This window comes from Globicephala melas, chromosome 20 (genome assembly GCF_963455315.2).
Source record: "Globicephala melas chromosome 20, mGloMel1.2, whole genome shotgun sequence".
NCBI classification, from domain to species: domain Eukaryota; kingdom Metazoa; phylum Chordata; class Mammalia; order Artiodactyla; family Delphinidae; genus Globicephala; species Globicephala melas.
In genome coordinates this window covers 599,225-619,545 of record NC_083333.1, presented here as the reverse complement: position 1 = coordinate 619,545, position 20,321 = coordinate 599,225, and positions in this window count along the sequence as shown.

The following is a 20,321-nucleotide window of genomic DNA, read 5'->3' as shown; positions in this document are numbered from 1 at the left end:
CTGCTGGGCACAGAGAACACCCATCGGCTTCGAACACACGGTAAGTCTGGAGAGGACTGTCAACAAAGGAAGAAGCCAGTAGTAGGAAAAGTCAGAAGGACAGCTCCCACCCAGGGAGACTTCCTGGAGGAAGTGGCATTGCAGCTGGGCCCTGAAGGATGGACAGGATTCCAACAGGTGGACACAGAGGGAAAAGGGGCAGTTGGAGAGACAAAAGGAACTGCCTAGATAAAGTCTAAGGCAGTCCTGCCTAACAGACTGGTCCAGAGACCACACACTGAGTAGCACCAGTTTCAGAGGCGAGACCAGGACCCGGAAATGGCTCAGCGCCGGGGCGTCTAGATGAGGAAAAGTTGACTTCACAGGGGAGAAGCCAACCTGTGTGCCAGCATCTAGTCCCTGAGAGAAGCAGATCACAGCTGTTTGGAGCAGGGTATAAGGAGCAGCATGGGGGCTGGAGCTGGAGTCTAAGAGACAGAATAGCCAGACAGAGCTCCCTTCCCAGAGGCCAAAGAGCCCCAGACAAGACAGTGCTACCCTCCGTGTGCCTTTGCAGGTAACCAGGTCTCTAGTGGCCCAGGTGACCCCCATCACTCCCAGGCTGGTGCAGTGGCTCCCACCCCTTTGAGATTCTGTTAGAGCTGTGGACCCTCCCTCTGAAACAACCGTGTGCACACACACTGACACACTGATCTGTAATTTCCAAAGCTCCCAGAATCATACCCCAGTTAAGTACTAAAGCACTAAGCAGCCCCTTGGGCAATGTGTGGGATCCCCCTAATCCAGGGTCACTAAATCAGGTGGGGCAGGTGGCGAGGCACCAAAAGAAAGGTCTGCAAGCTCGTGGGGCAGGAGAGGAAGGGGAGATTTTTCAGGGTTTGCCTGAAGGCAGAGCGGAAGCCCAGTGGGAGGAGTTAAGGCTCCCTGGAGATTCAAGCTGCCGGGAGGAGCAGAGGGACCAGTAAGGCTGAGGCAGGCCTGAGGAGGGCAGGCACGGGGTCCCCAAGAGAGCTCTGGGTGCCTGGCAGAGGAGGAGAGCCCAGGTGCCTCTTGCCTCAGTTTCCCCATTTGTGAAATGGGAAGATGCTCCTCCCGCCCTTGCCTTCCCCCCTGTGGAGCCTAGAGAGGAGGGCTGAGATGAAGCCCAACAGGCACCTTGGACCCCAGGAAGGGGAGCACTGGCTTAATGCAACGATCATGTTCATGTAACGAGTTGACTGTACTGCACAGGCAGCGGGGCTCAGCGAAGCATCCAGCCTTCCAGGGAGAGAGAGAGCTGGCGAGAGCGATAGTGCTGGCAAAGGAGGCGAGGGAGCGTCGGGAGTGTTTTACCGAGATAGGAGGGGAGAAAGCGGCGGCTAATATGGGTGGGGGGCGGGGGGTGAGCAGAGCTGCTCCTGATGCCTCGATAGGGCCTTTGAGCTTGAAATCGGGCCTTCCTCGGGGAGAGACCTATAGGACTGTGAAAAGCAGAGGGAGTAAGCTAAGACAAGGAGATAACTGGCGAATTGGGCATCTCTAACTGGTCCCCGCCCCTCTGAGGACCTCGGGAGTGGGGATTTGGGGGAGGTGAGAGACCGCAGCTGGAAATCAGACAGACCCAGCGCACCTCCCTCTTGCTTACCCCATGACTCAGCCCCTTAGCCCCTCTGAATCCCAGAGAAACGAGGGCATCCAAGGGGGTGCTTGGGACATGCTGGCACCCACCTATTCCCGGCCACGTGGCTCTCTGCCCTCCTACAGATGAGCGCACAGGTCAGAGGCCGTATGCAACCCTACCAGGGTATAGAGGAGGAAACCGAGGCACTGAGAGGACAAAAAGACCAGCTGATTCCAGAGCTCGTGTTCCCAGCTGCTAGTTACTCTCGGGTCCAGTGTGGATCATTGGGGCCAGAAGAGCAAAACTGGATTGTTGAGCCGTGAGGAGGGGTTCCTCCTCACAGGCAGAGGCAGATCCAGGCTCCTGGAGTAAGCAGTCATTGTAGGGGTGCAGAGGGCATCACAGACAGCAAATGGGGCCGGGGCTAAGCTAGGCTAAGAGCACACACAGGCTATTACCCATTTAAAACAGTTGTAACTTATTGGGAACCTACTGCATGCCAGGCATTTGACAGATGAGAGGTAGCCCACTGAATCCACACATCTCTATGAAAAAGACTCATTATCCCTTTGTGGCAGAAACTCAGAGAGGTTAAGTGACTTGCCTCTGGTCACAAAGCTAGGAACTAGCAAGCCAGAATTTGAACAAAGGTGTGTCTACCTCCCAACATCTGCTTTCCCCATGGTCTACACTGCCTCTACAGCACCTACTTAGGATCCTGCCCAGATCTAGAGTGGATGGGATTTAGGTTCAGGGCAAGAGGAGACCATAGAAGGAGCATCGCCCTGAGGATCTGATCTCCAGAGTGAGGGGAAGAGAGCAGGTGTCAGCACCTCTTTGACCTCAAGGAACAAACCTGTATTGTGCCTTGGGAAGGTTTCTCCAAGCAGGGCCTGGAGAGCAAGGGAGCCCTTGCCTCTGGCCCTGGAGGACTGGCCTTACCTGCCAGTCAACCATCAAGCATCACTGGCTCTCTGGCCTTTCTATGCCTGGGAGCACCTGGCAGCATTGGCTTTGCTTCACATATTAATTTTTCAATCTGGTAAAAGCTGTTTGTCTCCCAGCCCCTTCTCTGCCCTGCTGGAGACAGGCACATCCTGAATCCTGACCCTCGGGGGAACAAATGCTGTTAAAAACTCATCGGCCTTCAAATGAGGCTCAGGGCCCCACGCAGGAGCTTGTTACCTGGCTCCGAGCCCCGGGCTGTGTGTCGGGTTCGTGAGCAGAGGCCCCAACTCCATACCGGGTGGCTGACATCACTCAGTTTCCTCTCAACTCTCTCCACCACCCCACAGCCCAGCGGTCCCCTCAGTCTGCCCATTCTCACCCTGGTCCACTACCCCTTCTGGGGATGTTAGCATCTCTCAGCTGCAAACCAGCCACCTGCCTCCATCAGCATCCCTGCTGCAGAAGCTTCACTCATTCACACATTTGTTACTCGGTTCACTCAGCACCTACTATGTGCTGGGACCTATTTTGCGCCAGCACCCATGCTATACCCTACATATGAGAGTGAAAGACGTAGTTCCTGTTTTTGAGGAGCTCACAGTGTAGTGGAGGCACCATGAGAGTTGACAGATATGAAGGAACCGTTTCAGAAAGGTGTGGTAAAAGTTAGAATACAGTAAGCTCAGTGCTGTAGGAGGTGTCGAAACTCATCCCCAAGATGAGTTCAGTCTCAAAGATGAATAAAAATAAGCCACCTGGATTTCCGCCCCACCCCCACCCCCCGCCATTTTCCACTTGTTGAAATTCTACTCAACAAGCAAGGCCCAGTTTAAAAATCCCTCCCTGATCCCTTTAACCCAACCAGTCCCAATGTGCCCCGTATTTTCTCCACTTTCCCACAACACATGCTTCTACTCTTTTGAGAGCTCAGTAAAGGATTCTTGCAAGGCCCTTGCCTATGGCCATACTCACTGTGCATCACACTGCTCAGGGCTGCCATTCCCAGAAGGGTGGTTGAAAGTAGCACCCCCAGGAGTATTGCAGTGCGCAGCCTGCACAACTGTACATGGGAGCCCTGGGGACATAAGTGATTTTTCTTCTCAGCATCAGCCCCACCAGCATTCCCACAGCAGAATATCAGATTAGTCCTCACTTTCGCCACTCTGCTGCTCACCCACCTCTCTGTTCATTCCACGCTACTTAATAAGCTCCTCTACTTCCTTCCTTTTCACCTTACCTCAGCTTCTAATGGTTTGTGCTGGTATGGCTAACCATGTTTAAACTGATGACTGCAATAGTCCTGCCCAATCCATGTTTTCAGGATTCTCCTCCAAGCATGATTTCAAGAAATATATTGATTCGTGAAATCAGGGAGTGTCAGCATGTGTGTGTGGACTCTAAGTGGAAAAGAGAAGCAACACCATTGATTATCCACTGCATGCCAGCCACCATGCTAGCTGCTTCACATAATCGGATACAGACAATTTTAAGGGAAAAAAGAACACTATTTCTGCTTCATTGCTGAGGACTGAATGAGAGGGAGTGAGGCTGGAGGCATTTATGTTGAATATATATATGTATCTATGCATATAAAATGTTTCACGCCCCATCTTCTCCCTCTATCAAACTCCCTCTTTGAGTGTCCTTTGGTCTATCATAGTGGTGGATACAAGTGTGGACTGAACGAGACAAATGTGGGTTTGAGCCAGTGAATTAACCTCTCTAGACCTCAATGTCCTCGTCGATGCTATAAGGTTAACACTAGAAGCCCCTCGAAGGCAAAGATTTACTGGGCTACCTATGCCACGTGTTTTACAGGGTGCCTGTCACACCTTAAGCAACACATCTTAGCAACTCGTATCATTACCATCATTATTTAGATGCCAGCTTCCCTCCTTGTTGGAGTTTCCACATCAACTCGATGTATACTTGAGTGGGGAGTGTGTGTGATGGCAGGGGCTGCAGCAGCCCCGATCGTACACCCATCCTCTTGGATCCCAGCAACCTGGCCGGCGAGAGTCACCTTGTGCCAGCTATCCTGGAAGGTGCTAGCTGGGACTCTGGTTCTGCCAAGTCCACTTTTCACAGAGCCACTCCAGCACCAAGGGAGTAGAAATAAGCCAGATGTGTTGATATGACTCCCACTAGGGTGCCAAGAGGGTGAACGGACTAATGTTTTCTAAGCAGTTCGAGATGATCAGGCGAAATTCCTTATATAAATACAATTCCCTAATGGATTCACAGCAGCAAGGGAGATATCATTCAACTGAGTATTTAACAAAGCTGTTTAAAGAGGAAGACTGCGAGGACCATGCTTTATGTATTAGCTGTGAAAAATTATCTTTAAAATTTGTCTCAGTCATCTGAACGCTGGAGTTCCTATGAAGCGCCAAGTTTTGTGATATATGTTTTACAAGCATTGGCCCACACTCACATCCTTCTCTGCTTTTACCCTCCCTCACCCCCATCCCTGGCCAAATCCTCCAGAGATATATTTAATCCTCCCCCATCCCCCAAATGTTCTAAAGCAAATATGCAGTATCATTTTTCATGCACGTGTTAATAATTCAAGCTTCACACCAAGTTTTCAAAACTGAATTGGCTTCCTAGGCCGATGTGGAAATGTCTGGGTCAAATAAACTTTAAAGAAAAATTCCTTTAATTAGTTTCTTTTGAACACAACACAAAGGCCTAACTTGATAGCAAGGCAATTTACTGCCATCTTGACACGGCTCCCATGTTTATCAGTTAAATGATTCTGTTGCGTTGGAAATAGGACATCTCAGCTCCAAAGGACATTGCAGTCTTGTGTATTTTCTATTCTTCTCTTGCCTGCTTCCTAGAAGGCTCTGGGCTTTGTTCTCTCTGGTTTGAAGGCAGGGAGCAGCCTAGCCTGGAGACCAAAGTAGTTTGGCCAAGGTCGGAGTAGAGGCAGAACTCAGATCTCCCTCTGTCACCTTGGCCAGTTGCATTGTCACCACAGCCTGAATTTTCTCATCTCTGAAATAGGAATCATGATGACAGATCCTTGATAGGGTCGATGTGGGGATAAAATGAGATCATGAATGTCAAGTGTTCTGCATGTAGTCAAGGCTCAATAAAATGGCGATGGTGGTGATGGTGATAATCACCACTATTAGTCTCCTCCCCAGATGTCTTCTCTCTCCATTCCAGAATTTCGTGCATTAAAACCCCTCCCAGTCCTTTCCCATGATGTGGAAGGCATCTGACTACCCTCTTAAAGGAATAGACAAGCTTCCTACAGCCTTGTCCTCTAGCCCAGTGCTTCTCAACAGTTAATGTGCACACAAGTCTCCTGAAGGTCTTGCTAAATGTAAACTCTGATTTTCAGTAGGAGTGGGGTGGGGCCTGAGATTCTGCATTTCTAACAGGCTCCCAGGTAATGCTGATGCTGCTGGCCCATGGACCACACTTGAAGTAGCAAAGAGTAGCCCACAGGGTAAACGTTTATTTCTAGAAAATATACATGGAGAAGAGGGCAGAAGAATTAGGGAGAGCTGGTCTTTTCCCCTTGTCTTTCTTCCTTCCTGCCTACTCTCTTTCTTTCTTTCTCTGTTTCTTTTGGGCCTTTAGGGTCGCTTTGAGATCAGGCCGTCACAGGCTGGGCTTCTGCTCTCCAAAGAAAGGAGAGGTGAGAAAACACCTGAGCCAGGACAATTCAGTCATTCAATCCAGGCCTCCTTCCTTCATCTTTCAACAAATAAGAACTGAGGACACACCATGTGCCAGGTGCTGTACACAGAGAGAAGTTCAAAGAAACAAAACCCCTTCGTATAACCCCAAACATTTTTCCACTGAAAGAGGCCTTGACGGTTGAAAGGCTCTGGGTCAGATCTTTACATTGCCATCTCTCAGAAACTTGGGACCAATAAAGAGATAAAAGCCACTGCCGAGGTCATAACAACTGTTGTTTCCATAGCCGCTGTTTTCACCTGATCAGCAGGTCAGGGGGTTGCAGCCTGTTTCCAGGAACTGTGAGGGACCAGGGAAGAGAGGAGTCATGACAACACTGATTCAGTGCTGTCTGGGAGGAAAGGCATGCACTGGGGACAGGCAGGCTGTGGGCACCAACCCAGCTCTGCACTAGGTGAGCCTGGACCTCCCTGAGCCCGTTTCCTCATCTGTGACAAGATAGTAAGAGCACTTCCCTCCCAGGGATGCGGGGAGGGATGAGGGAGACCAGGTGTGCCCAGCGCAGTGCCTGGCACATCCTTCTTTCTGCCTGTCTGTGTGTCCCCTTCACCATCCATCTGAGGGAGCTGGGGATTTACTCGGCAAGTGACAGGTTGAACAGCACTGAATCATAGGGGGTTGGTTCTTTTGTTTGTTTGTTTCCCATCACAAGCTTGTCTACTCAATAATTAAATTCAGCAAGGCCTGGTTAAGCCTTCCTTCATTCCAAGGGCTGTACTGGGCACCAGAGGGATTAGAAAAATAAATATAAATAAGACTCTGTTCCTGCTCTCAAGGAACTTCCTGTCTTGGCAGTGACGAAGCCAGACACCCATACAGAGCCCTGTTCCCAGGGGGACAGCTGTAGCCGTCAGAAACACACACACACACACACAAAAACTGTCACAAGTGCAAGAAATCAGCTGTGGGTCTTGTGAAGACTGAAACTCAATTCTATTTGCTTTAAAAAAGGGTTAAGTTTCCCCCCATTCTTATTATGGAAGAAAGCAAAGGAAAGATTCTGAGTGTTGTCTGGTTAAAAGGCAGAGGCTTTAAAGATACCTGGGTATATATATATTCACCACATACTTAACTTTGATGTCAGGTAAATTGAGATTGATATTATGGTTAAAACACCCAAATCACCCAGATTTTTGGTGACCATCATAATTTCAAATATTCCATATTCTGTTGTCTCTTTAGGTACGTGAGTTCTTGCCGGGTGTCCTGATTTGGGGCTGGAAAAACGTGGTTTGCGTAACGATAATGCACAGGCAAACTCCCCAGCTGCCTTGGTTTGGAGCAACAAGCCCAGAATCATATAACCAACTGCTTTCCAAGTCTCTCCCTGGGTCTTGGCTCCTGGAAGGCTGAGTCTGGGTCTTTCATCAGTGGAAGCTCCACGCCTTAGGGGCCTGGATACAGTGGCTCCTTTTTAAATCAAGAAACAACTAAATCACCAAAGGCCCATTGCATCTTGCATTGTGAATGGCTGACTAAAGGGGAGACAGGTAAGAAGGCAGGCAGGCCAGGAGGAAGGGGTTAAAGAGAATGGAAGAGGAATAGACCCCTTCAGCCTGGGAAGAACTGCTCCTTGGAAGAGGTGGGAGTCGTGTCAGTTTAGTATGATGATAATAAAGCCTGACTTATTCTGGCAAGTTCCCAAACCTCTGCCTTTCTCCTTCACCCCAGTGCTTCCCCCGGTTAATGATTAACACGACCATGATAGCAAAGCTGTTCTCTGAAGAGTCCAGGGCAGTCAGCACTGCTGCAAAGAAAAAGGCATTTAGAAACACCTGCAGCTCTCAAACTGCACTCAAAGTTTGGGGTGCTGGGCTTCCCTGGTGGCACAGTGGTTGGGAGTCCGCCTGCCAATGTAGGGGACGCGGGTTCGTGCCCCGGTCCGGGAAGATCCCACATGCCGCAGAGCGGCTGGGCCCGTGAGCCATGGCCGCTGAGCCTGCGCGTCCGGAGCCTGTGCTCCGCAACGGGAGAGGCCACAACAGTGAAAGGCCCGCGTACCGCAAAAAAAAAAAAAAAAAAAAAAACGTTGGGGTGCTGGGAGATTTGTATAGCAAGGGAGACAGCCCAGGAGCTAGAAGCCCAGTTGCAAACCCAGCACTGCACCCTCCGTGACTCTGAGCAAGTCACAATCCACTCCTCCTTTCTGAGCTTTAGTTTTAGTTTTAGCTTTAGTTTTCCCATCACAGCTGAGATGTGATCAGTGAGTTTCAAACTCCACTCCCTGCAGTTGTAAGGGTTCCACAGAGATGGCTGGAAAGGAAAGACCGAACAAGGGATAGGCCCGGCTCTACCCCCACTGTGGTCAGAACAGCTCAGCTTTCATCTATAGATAGACCGGACCTCTGCATAAACCTTCCCTTTGAAGAAAGGGTTTTGAGGTTAAAAATAAACTGAGAATTACTGGATTGGACGTCCTCTGAGGTTTCTTTCAGCTTTGACGTTTTCCTTCCCGTCCTTGATCTATTTCTTAAAGTTCTACTGCAAGGTAGGCACAATGTTGGCCAGTAAGGAAGGACCAGTGAGCAAGCCTGCATTGTACCTGTGGACCCCAGTCTCAGGGTGGGGAAGATGCAGCCATGCATGGCAGCCCCCTGAAGAGCCACAGCTGGGAAGTACTTAGGGGCTGGAGCCAGCTCCTGAGGGCCTTCACTTGACCCAGGCGAGATGGTACCCAAACCATTTCTGGGAAATGATACACAGGAACTACTCCTGCAAAAGTAAGGTTAGACATGTGACGAGGATGAGCTTAGGGGCCAAAATATGGAGATGTCTTGACCTCCATCTCTTATTCCCCAGGATCCAGCCCTGCAGGCAAAAGGACATAAGGACATCAGGGGCCCACAATCACACTTTGCCTGTGTTCTTTATTAAGTCTTCATGATCCTGCAATCTGAGCCTTCTTAACGCCTTGTACAGATGAGAAAACTGAGGCTCAGAACAGTGAAGTGACTTGCTCAAGTTCAAGCAGCTGAGTCCATCTCCTCTTCACCCCTGCTTTCCACAGCCTTTATGAAAGATCATCTGCTCTCTCCTTGGCTCTGTTACGGGTATAAAGGGAAGGGCCATTTGTCCAGGGTGGGGCTAAATTGTTATTGAAGTCTCAGCATCCCCCCGAAGCCAGCAAGGGGTCAATGGCAGAAATCAGAAAGGAAACCTTTGAAACAAGGTGAAATGGAGGTCTTTGCAGGTCTTCTTCCTTGTTGGCCCCTCTTTCCTACACCAAACTTGGAAGTGAAGCATGGAGCCTTTCATCCAGACAGGTGCCATTTCTTACATCACATGGGTTGGCGAGATGGGACGAGGTCAACCTCATCCATCCATGGCCCATGCAGAATCCCCCAAAGAGGATGGTTTTCAAGAGCAGCGAGCTGTTTTGACCACCTAGAGGGGTGGGATAGGGAGGGTGGGAGGGAGGGAGATGCAAGAGGGAAGAGATATGGGAACATATGTATATGTATAACTGATTCACTCTGTTACAAAGCAGAAACTAACACACCATTGTAAAGCAATTATACTCCAATAAAGATGTTAAAAAAAAAAAAGAGCAGCGAGCTAATCTTCTTTACTCTGGCCCCTAGTGATGGTTAAACAGTAAGAATCAAACTGACATGAGTTGCAGTCCTGCCTCTCCACTCATTAGCAATTGGATCATGAGTAAAAAATCCATCCCTCTCTGAATCTAAGCTTATCCCTCTGTAAAACAGAATCAGCAATACACTACAGGGTTGTTCCTTTTTTTAAGATTAGTGCGTGATTTTTAGTTTAATTTTTCTTTTATTCCACGTAACATAGGTTAAGGATCAAATCATTATACAAGACTTTCACAAAAAACAGCAACCCCTGCCTCATTTCTACTTCTCGTTGCTTACTTCTCTAAGAAAAACACTTTGAATTTTTTAACAGTTCTATTGAGAGATAATCCACATACCATACAATTTACCCATTTAAAGGGTAAAATTCAATAGCTTTTAGCACATTCACAGACTTGCTCTGCCATCCCCACCATTGATTTTAGAACGTTCTCATTAACCTCCCCCGAGAAAACTCCCCACCCCTTAGCCATCAACTCTGTCTCCCCTCCCCCAGCCTTAGGCAACCACTAATCTACTTTCTGTCTCTATATAGATTTGCCTATTCTAGACAGTCCATATAAATGGAATCATACAATATATGGTCTTTTATGACCAGCTTCTTTCATGTAGCATGACGTTTTCAAGGTTCACCAATTCTGTAGCATGTATCAGTACTTCGTTTCTTTTTTTGCCTAATAAGATTCTGTTGTGTGCTTATGTACTACCTTCTCTTTATCCCTTCATCAGCTGGTGAACCTTTGGGTTGTTTCCACTTCTGGGCTATCATGAATAATGCAGTATAAATATTGATACACAAGTCTTCACTTGGACGTATGTTTTCATTTCCCTTGGGTGTATACTTAGGAGTGGGATCCCTGGGTCATACAGGAATTCTCTGCTTAACCATTGGAGGCATCAGAGACTGTTCTCCGAAGCGCAGCACTGCTTTACAATTCCACTGGCAGTGTATGAGGCCCAGAGCTGTCCTTACCAGTTGAACTAAGATGATGTTTATAATGTATCTAGTATGGTGTCTGGCAAGTAGTGGAAAAAATAGTTCCCTTTTCCCTTTATTAATATGTCAGGGTCCTGAACAACTCCAACTTTTCCTAACACTTTGCCTAAATTCACCCTATGGATCTCGACCTGAATCTAAGGCCAAGTTCTTCACTCCAGTTTATACCTCATTTGCATAGTGATGATTTCTCCCACCGAATTCACCCCAGGCACCGAGGCGGCTTGCTAGGAGCCCCACATAGCACTTCACTTGCTCGTCCTCGGGACATGACCAGGGGCAGATCTTGGCTTAGCTGCACTTCACAACTACTTTTTGTTTACACTCCCAGCATCTCGTGCAGCTGCACTGCCCAGGAGTGCTTGGAACCCACATCCAAATCATGAATCCGCTGATTTCTTGGCACCAGGGTTACAGCTCAGACCATGTGTGTCCTGCTGGATGTCCAGTATCTGTAGTTAAGGCCACTGAACAAGGCCCATCTAGGTATAGCATTCCAGCCTTGACTACCTAAGGCTCCCTCAAACATGATAGAAGGCTCTAAAAGGCTGTAAGATAAAAAGACATGCAAGATGTAAGAAATCGATAAAAGCGAAGGAACCACAGAATGGGAAATTTATCCCCAAACAGCCTCTTCTGACTTTGGACCCACACAGCTTTAGCTGGATGCCCACTCCAGGTCACCCCAAGTCTCTGAGAGTACCTCTTTGTAGTAGCCAGGCTTCTTATGGTTGAAAGTTATAAAGACCAACTCATGATAGCTGAACCTAAAGGACACTTTATTGGCTCATTGAAAGGAGAAGTCTGGATCAGGGGATGGGAAGCATTGAAAATGAGATCACCAGGTCAGCATTTCTCTCTCACATAAATCTGTGTGCCTCTGTGTGGTCTTTTCCTTGTGGAGACTGGCTTCTCTGTGGGGCTGGGTAGGTGGGACAGGGAAGTAGTTGCCATGTCTCAAATATTTCTAGGCTTCAGTAAATCCAGTTTAATAATCTCAGAGGACAGGGAAAGAGTCTTCTCCCTCTGTATGTAAAATCTGTATGTAAAAATCTGTATGTAAAATCCCAGGGTGGACTCTGATAGGCCTGGCTTGGGCCTATGCCCACTTCTTGGCCATTCTCTGTAGCCAGGCAGGTGCTGGGTTTGACAGTCCCACCAACACTACATGGGATGGGAGAAGGGAAATTCCCCAAAGGAAAGATGGAGAGCTCTTTCCCCAAGAAGGGGATCTCAAATAGACAAACCCAGCAGGGCTCCCTGACATGACTTTTCAACCTTCTCAAGAAGACCACAAACCTCCGAGTGCCCAGCTTATGGGACTTCTATAGCCTCCATCTCCTTATGATAACAGCTTCCTGTTATTCAATGCCCGGGACCTGCCCAGCACCTCCCATGGGTTTTCTCATCTTAACAACAGCGTTTCAGTTGGGTGTTAGCACCCCCATTTTACAGACAAAGAAACTGACGCTCAGAGAGGTCACATCAGCTGCCCAAAGTCACACAGCTGGACAGTGGCTGAGCTGGGATTCAAGCTCTAAATGAAAATCAAGTGCTCTCTTGCCTGTTCGCTCTCCTTAGCAGAAGCCCTGCAGCCAGCTGGCACCTGCGGTCTCTCTGCCAGCACAGGTGTGCTCTCTTCGCTTTCTGACAACGACTCTACAGGCTTTCGAAGGAGGCTCCCCTGACTCTCTCAGTTCCCCATCATCCTTGGGTGGGCTGGCTCCCACCAGAGGAAGCTGGAACATTCATTACAAGGCTAAAAATCTTGTGAATCTGTGTAAGCCTTGAAGACTGACATAGAGGAGCTGTCTCCCGCCAGGCTGGAGCGGCAGGAGATGTGCCAGTGGGGTTACACCTTGTCTGGGGGCAGCTGCAGCCACGCTGGGCAGAGGGCCTTCATCACGGGTGTCTCTGGCAACCGATGATGATCTCCTCAGACTCCATGCTGACAAATACAGCCTGGGAGGCAGGGACCTCAGGTTCTATATCCAGGTCACAACAGGCAATACAGCACATAGCTTCTGGAGCCAGCCTGCCTGGTTTGAACACTTACTCTCCCATTTATGAGCTCCATGACCTTGGGGATGCTATTTAACTCTCTCTGTGCCTCAGTTTCCCCATCTATATTATCATCAAGGTGTTGTCAAGAGGGAATAGTAGATTAATATTTGTAAAATGCTTTCAATGGTACTCTGTCAATGCCAGCCACTACTATTCCAGTGACCCCTGACCCAGTGAATAGGAGGAAAGGGGAGGGATGGCAACCTCTCCCCCTCTAGGGGAGAATGACTGGGTCTATCCCCTCCCAGGGGCAGCTGTGACATCTCAGCTAGCACCCCAGCTCTGGGTCCAAGATATCCTGTGACACAGGACGGTTCATTTCGCCTCGAAGAGCTTCCGTTTTCTTAACTGCAGAGCAAAGCTAATAACGCCTGCCCTTCTATGTGGGTTACAGCAGTGACAGCATCATGTGTACTCTAAGTGATGGTTAGTCTTCACAAAGGTGCCCTGGTAGGAATATCAGGAGAATGGAAGCATGAGGAAGGTAAGCAGGAGCTTTGGAGCCCTAAGAAGGTGGCAAAGCTAACCCCAGGCTCTGGGCATAGGGATCTGTGGGAGCTATCATCATCATCATCATCATCATAATCATCATAATCATCGTCATTATCATCATCATCATCATCATAATCATCATAATCATCGTCATCATCACCACCATCATCATCATTGTCATCATCATCACAACACTGATACTAGATGTCAGAACATTAACACTAGATGCCTGATTGCATATGTCAATTGATGGAACTATTTATAGATAGTTATGTGAACCCTGCACTTGCCTGTGGATCAATTATTCTCTACCTCAACGGTTCTCAACTGGAGGTGGACCATTTGGCAATGTCTAGAGACACTTTTGGTTGCCACAACCTAAGGGCTTGTCACAGGTGAGTAAAAGGCCAGGGATGCTGTTAAACATCCTACAATGCACAGGACAGGCCATAACAAAGAGGGAGCTGGCTCAAAATGTGAGTAGTGTTGAGACTCTGCTCAATATTTTTTACACCCTTGATGTTAAAAGTGTGACAAAGATCCCCTGGCAGCTTCTTCCTCAGGCCTACTGAATAAGAATCTGTCTACATATTAAAGTTTGAAGAACACGGTCTAAAAACAAAAACAAAAAAAACTTGCTGAGAGAATATACAGCCAGCAAACCAAACTACTAACCATATAGACCTAATGTAGGGCATTTGGGGTTGGGGAAAACAGAAGACAGACTAACAGTGGATGATGGAAGGATGGATGGATTGGTGGAATTAAGATTTGTTGAACACCTAACATTCACTCAGCGTTCTCATTTTACCCGGCTGCCCTAATTCCATCCCTGAGATCTGTTTGCCCGGGTCTCTTGTTCTCCACCCCATCAGCAGGCTCACTTTCCCTCCAACCCCAAGTTAGCCTTGGGCTTGGAAAATGCATTACGAGGGCCTCAGTACTAAAGATGGATGGCTGTTGACCTGGATCGGTGGTCAACAGACTTCTTCCATAAAAGGAAAAGATAGTCAATATCTTAGACTCTTTGAGATATACAGTTTCAATCGCATTTCCTCAACTCTGCTATCACAGCACCAGCACGGTCACAGACAATATGAAAACAAGTGGACGTGGCTGTGTTCCAATAAAACTTTATTGACAAAAAAACCCGGGTGGCAAGCCAGATTTGGCCCCCAGGATGTAGTTTGCCAACTCCAGACCTATGCAATCTCTAGGGTTTCTTCACCCCCTAGTATTCTGTGGCTTATGTATAAGAGAAAGTCCTAGATGAGAGGTTTAAAATGGGGGGTCTAAGCCATATCCAGCCCACCGACAGATTGTGTTCAGCCCAAACAGAGTGTTTCTATTTCAAGGACATTTAAAACAAACCCTGAAGCAGAGACTAGTACAATGAACCCACATGAACCCATCACCCAGTTTCAGCAACTATCACCGCTTTACCAGTCCCATGTCATCTATTCCCCCCACACACCTTTTTTTGGAGGTATTTTAAAGCAAATCTAGACATCATATTATTTCATCCTTAAATACTTCAGTACATCTCTCTAGCAGATAAGACCTTTTTGAAAACACAACCATTATCACCTTAAAAAAATGAAGAATAATTCCTTATTAGCATCCAGTACCTCTTATATATTTAAATTTCCCTAATTATCTCAAAAATGTCTTTTTTACAGGTGTTTTGTTTGAATCCAAATAAAATCTATATGTTGTAGTCACACAGAGCTTTTAAATTTTGGAATTGGTTGTCAACATATGAAAAATCTGAATTTCACACAAACATCAGGTTTTCAAATTTTCTTGAGAAAAAATTGAAATATTTGCAACTTGGCATCCTCATCCCCCTGACAGCAGCAGCACTGAGCAGCCAGCACACACTCAGGATGAGGACCCAAGTTCCCTGCCCACTCCCACCCCGCAGCCCCCAGCATCCCTGCAAGCGTTAGAGTTTGCCATGCTTATTCTACGTTTTCTAGTCTCTTCTCCCACCTCACCTCTTTCTCCCAGGAAGTCACTGGGGCCGTTCTCTGACTCACTTTTCCCTCCACCCAATCCCAAACTTCCCCTTTACCATTATTTTTCCTCCATCAGAGAAAACCTTTGGAGTCTACACAATTCCTCCTGGAACTGGGGGTGGGGCAGAGAGGAGGGATTTACCCAGAATGATTGGCCAGCTTCTTGGGTGGCTGCCTCCAGGGAACTCGGATAGCTCCTCTGCCCCCTGAAATGCTCCCAACCAGCTCAGCTTCCGCCTGATGGTCACAAAGCACAGAGCTCACTGCCCCCTCCTCCAAGTAGAGAACAGATCTGCCTGGAATTCACTGTGTGACCTTGAAGAAATCACTCTCCCTTTCTGGGCTTCAGTTGCTCCTTCTACACAATGGAATTATGTAGAATGGAGGAAAGTTGGGTAAGAGAACGGCCCAAGTTGAGTTTCTGGGTGAGACATGAGTAATTTTGAGCCAACAACCTGTGATCCTGTGATTCTATTGGTCATACATGGCCTCGCCAACCCATCTCCAGGATGGTTGTGGGGAATGGAGAGGTGCCACCCCAGAGCAGAGGAGGAGGAGGAAGAGAAAACAGCCTGCACCCCTAATTTCCTTTGCATCTTCTCAGGCCACACCGTCTTCTGACTGTGAGTGCATGCTGGTATGACTTCCGCTCCGGATACTGACAAGCTGTGTCTGCCCACCCCTAACAGTGGTGCATACAGGATATCCACCAGGGCAGGACAGACTCCAAGAAATTCTAAGGCCGCTTCTGAGCATGTGCAGGGGTGGGGATGCCCATGTAGGGCAGGGGTGGGATGGCAGTGGTAGGCTCAGAGTCTGAAAAAAGGGATTCAGGCAACAGCCCATCCTGGGGTGCTCCGTCATGCACAGGACTCCAGCTGCAGGGAAGCCAGGTGGCAGTCACAGCCCACTGGGGGTGTCAAACACATAAACAAGCTATTATAATAAAACATGACAAATGTGGAATAGAAGCCTGCATCAGGCACTTTGGGAACACAGAGGAAATGGTCTGTTTATCCAGTTATATATGCCTCCACCTTATTCCAAAAATGATTTGAAGAGGCCAACAAAGCTCAATACAGACAAACGAAGTGAAAATGAAGCAAACAAGGCAAGAAAAATCATGTAGGAGGAAGAAGGTGAAAGCAAGGGTGAAGTTAATACCCAAAATGTCTACCAAAAGGTCCATACTCTTGCTAGAATCGAGCCACAAATTTGCCTGTGGGCTTCCTAGTAGTCAACGCAAAAGGAGAAATCCTCAGAGTTGTACAATCACAATGCTCCTTAAAATAAAGCATGGGAATAACTCTGGACATGCATAAGTAATCCTGATGCTGGGATCTGAGGGAAATTCCTCTCTGAGTGGTTCTCAAGAGGAGACCCTAAAACTAGGTGAGGAATATATGGGAACTCTCTGTGCTGTATTTGCAACTTTCCTATGAATCTAAAAGTATTCCAAAATCAAAGGTTTATAATCAAACGTTTATTTACAAAAGAAATAAGAGAAGAGGAAGAGGAAGAAGGAGGGAGAGAGAGAGGGAGAAGGAGAAGAGGAAGAAGAAGAAGTCGTCCACAGATAAAGCCCAACTCTCCCTCCACATTGCCCGCTAGACTCAAGTTTGTGCTATTCCTACTTGTAACTCCCGGGGGCGCCACTCACATCTACACACTACCTGACACATAATAGGTTTTTTATAAATATCTGCTGAAATAATTCTTGAGTGGTCAAAATTGACATTCAGGGGACATTTAGAAGTGATTGTATATAATATAGAAAGGATATGGACTCTGAATTGAGGGAGTACCCAACAGATAATCCCAGGTGCTTTAGGGACATTTTGGCGGGGTGGGGGTGGGGGGGTGGGGGGGTTAATTTATTTTATTGAAGTATAGTTGATTTACTGTGTTATGTTAATTTCTGCGGTACAGCAAAGTGATTCAGTTATACATATATATACATTTTTTTTCATATTCTCTTCCATTATGGTTTATCACAGGGTATTGAATATAGTTCCATGTGCTATACAGTAGGACCTTGTTGTGTATCCATTCTATATACAACAGTTTGCATCTGCTAATCCCAAACTCCCAGTCTATCCCTCCCTCCCCTCCCCTCCCCCTTGGCAACCACAAGTCTGTTCTCTATGTCTGTGAGTTTGTTTCTTTTTCATAGATAAGTTCATTTGTGTCACATTTTAGATTCTACGTATAAGTGATATGGTATTTGTCTTTCTCTTTCCACATTACTTCACTTAGTATGACAATCTCTAGGTTCATCATGTTGCAGCAAAATGGCATTATTTCATTCTTTTTTATGGCTGAGTAATATTCCATTATATATATATTACCACATCTTCTTTATCCACTCATCTGTCGATGGACATTTAGGTTGCTTACATGTCTTGGCTATTGTGAATAGTGCTGCTATGAACATATGGTTGCATGTATCTTTTTGAATTATTGTTTTGTCTGGATGTATGCCCAGGAGTGGGATTGCTGGATAATATGGCAACTCTATTTCTAGTTTTTTGAGGAACCTCCATACTGTTTTCCTTAGTGGCTGCAGCAATTTACATTCTTTAGAGCAAGGGTCCCCAACCCCTGGGCCGCGGACTGGTACACACCTGTTAGGAACCGGGCCGCACAGCAGGAGGTGAGCAGCGAGCCAGGGAAGCTTCATCTGCCGCTCCCCATTGCTCGCATCACCACCTGAACCATTCCCACCCCCGTGCCCCACCACTGGTCCATAGAAAAATTGTCTTCCACCAAACCGGTCCCTGGTGCCAAAAAGGTTGGAGACTGCTGCTTTAGGGGCATTTTAAGCTACATCAACAGGCATCAATCTTTTGACCTTTTTTGGCTCCATTTACTAGTTTCTGCCAATGTTATGTCCCTTGGCAGTGAAAAAGTCACAGAATAGAATTTAGAGTGAGATTTACAGAACATGACAAGATTTGGGAGAATCATCATTTTGAATAAACAAGTGGACTTTAGCTCCCCTTTTATCTTTTTCACAACTATTAACTTTAAAGTGACACAATAATTTTTTTTCATAAGAATATAGCTGCTCATGGCCAGAATATTATCCAGGACATCTGACCTTAAGGCTACAAGGAAAACAAGACAGTGGGAAGGAAATTATGGAAGGCATTACGCTGAATTCTGAATTTTGTGACATCTGCCTTATTTTAGTCACTCAAAATCTTATTCCATTTGAAATGTCTGGGTGATCCCTAGACCATTTCAACAAACTACAGCCTAAATCTGGGATGTGCCTCACAATAAATGACAGGATTCTTAATCAGAACATGATTTCTAGACTGAAAATGCAATCATTTTATAAAAATGCTGTGGTGTACTATTTAGCTATATCTTTATAATATGAATAAATCTACCTGAAGTTTCCAGCCTCCTCCCTGCTGCAAAAAAGACCCTGGGTGATGGGATGAATGAGCAAAAGTCTCAATCACAATCATGCAATTGATACAATGATACAACAGTAAGCTTCCTAGGCAGGAGTATCCAGCTCTGCCTGCAGAGATCAGGGAAGCCTTCCCAGAGGAGGTGACTTTGGACTGAGTCCTCAAGGATCAGTAGGATGGTGTCAGCCCAGAAAGAGAGAGTGAGTGGAAGGAATTCCAGGCAGATGGAAAGGCAGAACCCAGTGCACCAGAGGCCTTCCATTTGCCCCTTAAAATCTCTCTCTCTCTGCTCTGCTGTGGGTCCCCTGGCTGTATTGAGTTTGACCAAAGGGATACCGAAGATGCCAATGCATTCCCTGTGTCAGCCAGGACTGATTTCCTGCCTTAATTTCGTATGGTATCCTTACATGGCCAAGAGAGACAAAGACAGAGAAAGAGAGAGAGAGAGAGAGAGAGAGAGAGAGAGAGCGAAAGAAGGAGATCATTTGCCTTCCGTCCCTCTTTTAAGGGCACTAACTCCATCATAAGGGCTCCACCCTCATGACCTGATTACCTCTCAAAGGCCCCACCTCCTAATACCAACAAACTGGGGATTAGGGCTTCTATGTGTGAATCTGGGGGTCTGGGGGACACAAACATTCAGTCTATAGCAGCAGCTTTATAAACAAAGAGCCCCTGCTCACCAAAGCTCTTAATTATTCCAGCCTTGAGCCAAAAATTCCATCCTGACCCACCAGGAAGGCAGAGGTGAGAAGGACACAGTTGTCTGCCTGAGTTCCAAATGCAGGTCTGAATAGGTCATTTCAGGCATTTTCCCAGAAAGGGCTGGAAAGCTTGTCCAACACAAGAAAGTCAGCACACGGTCAGTCACAAAGCCAGAGCATGTGGTCTCAGAGAAGCTTCTCAGAAACACCAGTGCTTCCGCTCCTCTGCCCTCACATCCTACTGACCTTGGTTTTGTGGCATCTTTCCAGATACCGCCAGTGAAAGATTCAGAGACCAGGATAGTAGTGCTCAGGATTTAGTGCATATCAGAACTCGGGGAGCTTACTAAGAATATAGACACTGAGATAGTTACCAAGCTGCCCTTGTGGCGCTGAGGCACACCAGAGTTTGAGTTCACTGGACCAGGGAAATCCTGACATGGGGTAAAAGAATGGACTTCTCTATTTGGTGGATGTTTCTTACTGTCATTACTATTACTAAGTCATTGAAGAATTGAATTTTATAGCAAATGTTTATAACAGTCAAGGAGAATAAGTACCAACAGTGACGATATCACAGAACTGGTACCTAGCATGTACCAGGTTCCTCACATGCATTAAAAATGCATCCTTATATAAACAAAACATAGTATATACATATAGTGGAATAGAATTCAGCCTTAATATTGGATACAACGTGGATGAACCTTGAGGACATTATACTAAGTGAAATAAGCCAGTCCCAAAAGGATAAATACTGTATGTTTCC